Source organism: Microtus oregoni, unplaced genomic scaffold, assembly GCF_018167655.1.
Source record: "Microtus oregoni isolate MIOR12 unplaced genomic scaffold, Mior012 000048F_ref0000485, whole genome shotgun sequence".
Taxonomy (NCBI): Eukaryota; Metazoa; Chordata; class Mammalia; order Rodentia; family Cricetidae; genus Microtus; species Microtus oregoni.
In genome coordinates, this window is record NW_024543222.1 from 18,813,339 (window position 1) to 18,822,127 (window position 8,789).

The 8,789-nt window shown below is 54.3% G+C and overlaps 1 pseudogene; it reads left to right on the plus strand.

Moving 5' to 3' along the window:
• The first annotated feature begins 1,082 nt into the window (after positions 1 to 1,082).
• LOC121436037 lies at positions 1,083 to 1,955 on the plus strand (annotated as a pseudogene).
• The last annotated feature ends 6,834 nt before the right edge of the window (positions 1,956 to 8,789 follow it).

Sequence of the window (8,789 nt, forward strand, 5' to 3'; positions counted from 1 at the left end):
AAAGCCCTGCAGAAGCAGTATGTGTCTCTGGACACAGTGGTCACCAGTGAAAATGGAGATGCCAACACCATGTGCAGTGCACTGGAGGCCGTGTTTATCCACGGCCTGCATGCCAAGCACATCCATGCCCAGGCCGGGGGGAAGAGGAAGAAACACACTCAGCAGAAGCCTCTGCCTCAGCCTGTTTTCTGCCCCCCCCCCCCCGAAGGCCGTCACCCACAAGTGAGAAACCCTGGAGAGGGTTGGCGTCAGTGAGCTTCAGAGTGCAGGGCACGCAACTCTCTTGAGGGAGGCAAAGTCAGAAACCACAGTGTTGTAGTGTAGGCACTGTGAGATAGGGCTGGAGATGGACGGCCTTATAGGAAGGCTTATCTCCAGATCTGAGATGCTCTTCTCTTATCTAGAGCCTGTGGCTGCTTCTCACCAGTACTGTCGACGTCTGACTCCACTGGGCTGTCAAGTGCTTGCTACCGAGTTGTGTGGCCTGAAAAGACTTTAGGGGATCCTGGTGACACTACCGCAATGCAGTCTGTAGGAGCTACTCTCCAGGGCAGGCAGGCAGGGTAGGGATCCTAAGCAGGTGCGCACACCAGGAAGCTTTGGGAGCTGGAGAGCAGAGGGCGGTGCTGGCCCGGTTGGGCGGGCAGGACTCCTAATTCACGTGTGTGGTGAAGCCACTGAGAAAGGAAAGAGAAACCCAGAAAACCGGTTCTCCAGCCTTAGCTGTCCATGCCCCTACGTCAAAGTCCCTGGAGTAAGTAAGGCAGGGACGCCCCTAAGGAAGAGCAACTTGGGGGCTGCCCCAGATCCTGCGCCCCAGAGCTAATTACCTCGCTCGCCCGGAGTGCCGACTCTTAAAGGGAGGGGAGCACTTTAGGGCTCTCCACGGATTCCCTGCAGGCTGGAGGCGTCGGGGTGGGGCAGGACGGGGGTGGGGGCGGAGGAGCGCGGGAAAGCGGCCTTAATTCCCAGTTCGCCAACCCGAAAAAGAGGCTCAGCCAGCCTTAAGGCAAATGTGTCATCTACCTTGCAGTCCCCGCGGGTCTTTGAGCCAAAGTTCCCTGGAGAGTAAAGTTGAATTCCTATCATCCTCAATTTCCTCGCCGCGGGATCGCAGCGAGACCCACATCTCACAATCAACGTCACAGAATGGAGCCTTAAGACTGGGAGTTTTGGAGATGGTTTTATCCAAATCTCCATTTCAGAGATGGAAAAACTGAAGCCCGAATGCACTGGGCAAGGACAGGAGAGGGACTCGAACCCTTGTCTTTGAGCTCCAGTCGCGGTGCTCTTCCCGGCTGCGCGGTCCTGACTTCGGCGGCTCCTCTTGTTGCCCGCAAAAAAGCGCGGTGGCCGCGATGGCGGCCGACGTCGAAGGGGACGTGTATGTGCTGGTGGAGCACCCCTTCGAGTACACCCGCAAAGAGGGGCGCCGTATCGCCATCCAGCCCAACGAGCGTTGCCGAGTGCTGCGCCGCAGCACCGAGCACTGGTGGCACGTGCGGCGCGAGCCTGGGGGTCGCCCCTTCTACCTCCCCGCGCAGTACGTGCGCGAGCTGCCCGCACTGGGTGACCCTGCCCCGGCCCCGCAGCCTTCCGTGCCGCAGCCGCGCCCCGCAGTCCCGGAGCCTCTGGCCTACGACTACCGCTTCGTAAGCACCCCGGTGGGTGCCGATGGATCCTCCACCGAGCCCCGGGGACGCGCCAGCTCCCTGTGTGGCCCTGCGCGACAGCGCGCCGGAGGCCAGCGCAGCAGCCTGGCGCCGGGAGGACCCGCCTGCCTGTACTTGCGGCCCGCAGCGCCGGTGCGACCGGCGCAGTCCCTGGACGACTTGGCCCGCGGCGGCACCGCGCCCCCTGCCGGCCTCCTCGGTAGCGCCGGCCACTTTAAGGCCTCCAGCGTGGCGGGATCCTGGGTTTGCCCGCGGCCCCTGGCGCGCAGCGACTAGGAGAACAGTAAGGAGCAGTTTGAAGCTGTGGACTCTCACTCATTCTTCCCCAGAAGCTTAAGGTGGAGATCGAGTTAGATGAGATGGTGGATGTGAAAGTCGAGCATCTGCTTCTCTTTGGGACAGCCTCCAAATTTTCGGTTCCTTTAAAACAAAACAAGACTGAAACTCTTTTTTTTTTTAACTTTTTTTTATTGAGAAAAGAGAAAAAAAAATTTCCTCCTCCTCCCAGCCTCTCATTTCCCTCCCCCTCCTCCCACCCTTCTCCCCCTCCCCCCACTCCTCTCCCCCTCCCTCTCCAGTCCAAAGAGCAGTCAGATTTCCCTGCCCTGTGGTAAGTCCTAGGTCCTCCCCCCTCCGTGCATTTCTAGGAAGGTGAACATCCAAACTGGTTAGGCTCCCACAAAGCCAGCACATTACGTAGGTTCAAAACCCCGTGCCATTGTCCTTGGGTTCTCATCAGCCCTCATTGTTGGCCATGCTCAGAGAGTCCAGTTTTATCCCATGCTTTTTCAGTCACAGTCCAGCTGGCCTTGGTGAGCTCCCAATAGATCAGCTCCACTGTCTCAGTGGGTGGGTGCTCCCCTCGTGGTCCCGACTTCTTTGCTCATGTTCTCCCTCCTTCTGCTCCTCATCGGGACCTTGGGAGCTCAGTCCAGTGCTCCAGTGTGGGTCTCTGTCTCTGTCTCCATCCATCACCAGATGAAGGTTCTATGATGATATGCAAGATATTCGTCACTATTGCTCTAGGATAGGGTCATTTCAGGTTCCCCATCTCAGCAGAGGAAGTTCAAATGGCCAAAAGACACTTAAGGTCATGCTCAACCTCCTTAGCAATCAGGGAAATGCAAATCAAAACAACTTTGAGATATCATCTTACACCTGTCAGAATGGCTAAAATAAAAAACTCCAATGATAGCCTTTGCTGGAGAGGCTGTGGAGGAACGGGTACCCTCATCCATTGCTGGTGGGAATGCAATCTTGTGCAACCACTTTGGAAATCGGTGTTTCGGTTTCTCAGGAAATTCGGGATCAACTTACCCCTGGACCCAGCAATACCACTCCTGGGAATATACCCAAGAGATGCCCTATCACATGACAAGAGCATTTGTTCAACTATGTTCATAGCAGTATTATTTGTAATAGCCAGAACCTGGAAACAACCTAGATGCCCTTCAATGGAAGAATGGATGAAGAAAGTATGGAATATATACACGCTAGAGTACTACGCTGCGGTAAAAAACAATGACTTCTCGAATTTTGCATGCAAATGGATGGAAATAGAAAACACTATCCTGAGTGAGGTATCCCAGACCCAAAAAGATGAACATGGGATGTACTCACTCATAATTGGTTTCTAGCCATAAACAAGGGTCACGGAGTCTACACTTGGTGATCCCAAAGAAGCTAAGTAAGAAGGTGAACCAAAGGAAAAGCATATAGTTGTCCTCTTGGCTATGGGAAGTAGACAAAATTGCCGGGGAGAAAATTGAGATCTTGGGGGTGGGGTGGGATGGGGGTAAGGGGAGATGGGGAGAGAGGGAGGAGAGGGGGAGAATGGGGGTGAGCTTGGGAAAGGGGGAGGATTGGGATGAAGGAAGGTTGGATGGGGGAGCACGGAAGCACGGTTCTTAGTTAAGGGAGCCACCTTAGGGTTGGCAAGAGACTTGAACCTAGAGTGGCTCCCAGATACCCAAGCCGAGGTCCCCAGTTAGTTCCTTGGGCAGCTGAAGACTGAAACTCTTAATGGGCTTTTTTCCGAGTTCAATTGCAGTGAGGTCTCTCTGTTTCGGGATCCGGTTGTGTTGATCTGAGACAGCGAATACAGCGCGTTTTTAAACATTTATAGCCTCAGACTCCTCTTGCTCGGCCCTGTCATCTTAAACTTTAGAACCTTTTGGGGAGAAATGGCCTGCGGGAGGAGGGAGGGAGGGGTGCCCCCAATGGGTTGACATCTTCCACTCGCTGTGGCATTATCCAGAACTCAGTTCCTCAGGCACCAAGTCCCAGGTGCCCTCACCCAGGAGGTGCGACCCCATAGAGCAGCTGCTTGGCCTTGCGGCTTTTCCTTGAGGCTGAGTTCAGGATTTGAGGCTACTGAAACCCGAATTTGACTCTGCTGGGTCACCTGCCAGCTGCTTAGGAGCTCAGTGTCCTCGTATGTAAACAATACCCAAGGAATAAAGTTGCTGTGAACCTTAAACGCAGTGAGGCGTGGAAGCGCTTGGCAGGAGCTGGTGCAGGGAGAGCAGCTAGGGTCCCGCTGACTTGGCCTTGCCTGCAGCTCTGCTCCTCTGCCCCAAGGTTTCCGCGGATCACCCTCTTCCTTGTGGCCACTGCAGAGAACCACACTCGACCGGCTTGAGTATCCGTGACCTATCAATGACTATGTCCTGCTTATCCGCCAGTCTGTGGTGTAGATGGCTAAACGCCCGCGCTTGGTTCTCCGACGCCCTTGAGCAGGCTCCCTTCCTCTAGAGAACTCCCGAGTCCTTCCAGATTATGGGTCCTAGTAATGTTAGGAATATGTCTACTGCCCCCATGAGTTTCCTGGCTATGGGAAATGGTCCCATGTGCAGAATTCTGGCCAAGGGATTGCTCACACTGTGTTAAAAAGCAAGGAGCTGCATCCCCTTCACCCATGAACCGGGACTGTGCAAGCTTGTTTAAGGGTGTCTATCCAATCCAGGCTCTGGGACCGAGGAAAGAAAGAGTCGCCCAAATGTCAGAATCTCCTGAGAAATCTCCCCAGCTACCAGGATCCCTGACCTTTCCCCATCCTTCCCCCAGCTCCCAGCAGGTTCCTGTGAGCAGTTTGGGGACACAGTTGAAGGTGGGCTGGTACTGACACAGAAGGGACCAGGGAGTCTGCCAAGGACCTGACAGAGACGCTGCTGCTGGCTCTAATTAACTCTGTGGCTTCAACAGAGGTCTCAGCATCCCTGGCCCTGTTCACTCCTGTGTGCCGAGTATAACAATGGCACATTCTCTCCTGATACCCTGTCCCCACAGCAAACCGCAGGGATGAGTTTGTTCTCCCTTGGGAAGGAAACCCCACCCCTGCCCTGCCTTGTCCCAGGCAGCATGGGAAAGAATTCCCTGAAAGGTGAGCCTGGCAGTTTTCTAGAGGATATAGATACACACGTGTGTGCATGTGCACACACATACACACACAGAAGACATAGATGCACACACACACACACATAGGACATACACACATGCATGCATGTGCACGCACACACACACACAGAAGACACAGATTATATATATGCGTGCATATGCACATACACACACACACACACACACATATATATGCACACACCCAGAAGACATAGATGCGCACACACACACGTACCCCTACTCATATTCCAACTCAGTCATACTCACTACCCTATCTCATACCTCAGCCATGATGCCCCAAGTCGATTTGCTTACTCTTGCTTGTCCATTAAGTGTGAATTGATTAGATGCCTCTCAAGTCCCCAGTGAGCTTTCAGTCCTAGGGATGATGGGAGCACAGAAACAGCCCTGGGAGGTACACTGTCTGGGATGGGACCCTGATAGCAGATGCCCCTGTCCCACCCTGTTCAGACCTTAGGGAGCTGTACTGAGGCTGCTGTGGCACAAGGGCAGAGGGGAGGTGTGGACAGGCCTTCATGGAGACTGTAGTTCTGTCCCAACCCACGGTTTGTGCTGGCTCAGGCAGGGCTTTGTGGGAATTTGGACTTTATCCTGCAGCTTTTGGAAGGCTCTTAGTAAGGAAGAGAATGGATTTGAGAAGGACTCCTGTCTTCAGGGCTATAGTACATGGTGAAAAGGGGAGGGTCACAGAGTTTGGGGCCAGGGAGAAGCAGTTGGGCAGCTGAGGCCTAACTTCCCACTGACACTGGTGGGCAGACAGTGCCATTGTTTACATAGGCCTTGGAGGAAGGACGGGTTAGAGGGGAAAAAATGGGATGCACCTGAATAGAGTTGACTAAAGGAGGAAAAGAGGAAGTTAGGAGGAAACAAAGGGACCAAAGAGGAAAAGCAGAAGCCTAAACGCCAAGGTGAATGTGCAGAAGTTCAAGTTAGACAAAGGCCGTGGGACGTTATCTGACGTAGCCACCAGAAGACCAGCTTGTCAAGGGATTGCAGAAGACAGTGTGGGTCAGGGGCTGAAGGATGTGAGTGGAGAGGGTACGCGGGCGGGCAGGCAGGCAACCGTTTGGCAGAGAAGCCAGAGAAACGCTGTAGTCACAGTAAGAAGGCGAAACAATCAAGGCAACCCAAAGTCTGAAACAGTAGGTGAGGCCAGAGCAGGGAGGAGGGAGGAGGAGGGACTTTAGATAGGATCCCTGGAAGAAGGGAGTGGCTGAAAACGGGAGCAAAGGTGTGGACCACGAGGTGTTACAGGTGACAGGGCATCAGATGGACCCGCCATCCTCAGGGCGGGCTGCTCGGCAGGCATACCCATAGAAGAAGGGCATCTGTGCCACCTTCAGCGTTTTGTGTCCACAGCTCACGTGAGTACTACACACTACACCTGCTGTATGCTGGTCATGGAGCTGGACACTGTGCACCCAAGACGTAGTAAGACACAGCTCCCAGGGGCTAACAGCCCTCTGTCCTCACAGTCACAGGTCTGCCACACAGCTCAGTGTCTAGCAGCTCAGAAGGTGGCATGGGACACTCTATTGCCCCCAAAACAAACAGGGTTATAGAGGAAGTGCGTGCGGATCAGACCCAGGCCTCCTGACTCGAAACCTCACCCTAGCCGCCAAATTTAGTCTCAGGAAAGTAGCCAGGGGTGAGTAGCCTTGTTCCTCTGGGCCAGAGCGGGGGAGCAGAAGTCAAGCAAATCCATTTTGTTCTGAGCACAGGGCCCAGCCCTGCAATCCTCCAGCCAGCACTGCTGACATCCAGGTTACAATAGGGGAATTAGATAGTAAGGAGGCCACAGCCAGCACTCCTGACAGGGCTAGGGTCACACAGGAAGCCAAGAGACAAAGTGGCCTCTGGGACCAGGTCTATAATCCCAGCTACTCGGGAGGCTGAGCAAGTCGGATCCTGTTTTCAAGGGTCCTTGAGCTACAGAGCAATGCCAAGCCAGTCTGGTGTGCTTGGTGGAACTCTCTCAAATAAAGGGTTAAAAAGAGGAGCTAGGGTGTACAAGGTCATGCCTAGAAGGTTTAAGACACAGGGTTCAATCCCCAATACCGCCCTTCCCCTGTGGCCTCTGGCCTCTCTAGCTAGCAGATTTCAGGGTGTGATCAAAATGCCTGCCCTAGCCTTGGAGGTAGGAAGGCCCAGGGCACCTATGGACTAGGTAGGAAGGCCTATGGCACCTATGCCCCTGTTGCCTGGGCATTGGCCACTGGCAGGACAGGTTACAGACCTTGCTGGGAATTTATGCGAACAGCCCCAGAGGCACTGCTCCTGAGCTTGGATCCAGCCTGAACTGGAAGGAGCCTCCTGGGCCCTCATTTCTCCCACCTTGGCCATCAGGAACTGTGAGTGATTTCCCAGGGGTTCCGGGATCCTGGGGGAGAAAGGGACTGGCAGCTTTCTCTGTAGCCTCACTCCCAGATTCCCCACCTGATCCCTCCCTTCCTGTACACTCCCTGAGACACTTGTCTCAGGGACAGTCCCAGCCAACCATGTGTCTGAAAAGCTTGAGGTTAGTAAAAGCAGGGAGTGGAGGCCAAATTAAGAACACCCAGTGAGATGTCCCTGTCCCATTCAGTCCTGTCCAATCTGCTCACTCCCTCCACCCCTGTCTCCCAACAGCACCCAGGAGCCCTAGCTTGGGAAGCTGCCCCCGGGTGGCTCAGCTGGTCTCTTTATACCTGACCTGGTCTTTTCCTCCCTGCTGATCCATAGGTCCCAGGACCTAGCCCCACCATCTGGCTTAGGGAAGAGCAGAGAGACCAGGGCTTCCCCTCTCTCCACCCCCTCCCAGCCTTACTTACCTTACCTACCTGGCTACTCAGAATGCTCCTACTCACTGTCTTCGCCCCTGCAAGATGGGTGGCTGGCTATCTCATGTCCTCTAGATGGTAGGGTGCTGAATTCCTCCTCACTCTTGTTTCCTGGTTCTCTTGGTCCCTGGTTCCCTTTAGCCCCTAGCCTTCCAGTTGGATCCCAAGACCAGCACACTCCTGCCGCTCCCATCTGAACCCTGGACTTTTTCTGCCTTCCCTCTGTTAAGGAGTAGGAGGGGACAGTCCTCAATGCTGAATGTCAGTTGGATGGGTGATCAGTGCCAGGTCTTGAGGTACAGGAAGGTCCATGATCATAGTAACTGGTAGTCAGGAATGTGTTCTGGGCTCCATGCCAGAAAAGGGTCTGGGCTGGTGAGGAAAGGGACAGTGGCTATTGGCTGATGTCTGGGGGAGCTGGAACAGAGCCTGTGGCTCTGGGGCATAAGAATGCCTGGTTAAACTGAGGAAGCTCTGTTTCTAAGTTGAGGAAGGACTTTAGTGTTGAGGGGATTCCCAGATTGCTGCCTTTCCACTCAGCTCATCTGCCGGCTCTTGGGGGTCCTTATCCTCCATCTTTGGTCCTGTCTGGAGGTCTCCTGTGAGACTTTCAAGAAAGCATAGGTGCCAACTGAACTGCTTCCGGACCCCAGCCTCCCTTTTCCTTGTCCCTCAGCAGGAACATTCCCCAGCCTGTTTGAATGTACGAATTAATATACCCTCCCCTGTAAAATGATTTGACCTTCTTTTAAATGTTCAGGTAACGGGGAAATTGCACTTTATTTCTGCCAACTTCGGGGTCCTCTTCCAGCATCTGCTTCCCCGGGCTTCCCTGTCCGGAGTTTGGCACAAGGCAGTCCAGTCGGCTGATGGGGGAAGG